Here is a 422-nt window from a genome sequence, read left to right as displayed (position 1 = left end):
GGGCAGACACCCTGACACCCGGGCGACGGGCGCGCGCTGGCGGCTCGGCGGGCGAGGTCGCGAGTGGGAGAGGCCCGGCCGACAGCTGGACCCGCGGGCACCGCCAGCTCGGCGGCAGAGTGAGGGAAGGAGGGAGGAGGGGCGGAGTCCCTGCCAGGCGGGCGACGCGCGCGCGCTGGCGGCTCGGCGGCAGAGGTCGCGAGTGCGAGAGGCCCGGCCGACAGGTGGACACGCGGGCACCGCCAGCTCGGCGGCAGAGTGAGGGAAGGAGGGAGGAGGGGCGGAGTCCCTGCCAGGCGGGCGACGCGCGCGCGCTGGCGGCTCGGCGGCAGAGGTCGCGAGTGCGAGAGGCCCGGCCGACAGGTGGACACGCGGGCACCGCCAGCTCGGCGGCAGAGTGAGGGAAGGAGGGAGGAGGTGCG

This window comes from Giraffa tippelskirchi, chromosome 11 (assembly GCF_054371585.1).
Source record: "Giraffa tippelskirchi isolate mGirTip1 chromosome 11, T2T-mGirTip1v1.2.pri, whole genome shotgun sequence".
Taxonomy (NCBI): domain Eukaryota; kingdom Metazoa; phylum Chordata; class Mammalia; order Artiodactyla; family Giraffidae; genus Giraffa; species Giraffa tippelskirchi.
This window is presented reverse-complemented; position numbering follows the sequence as displayed.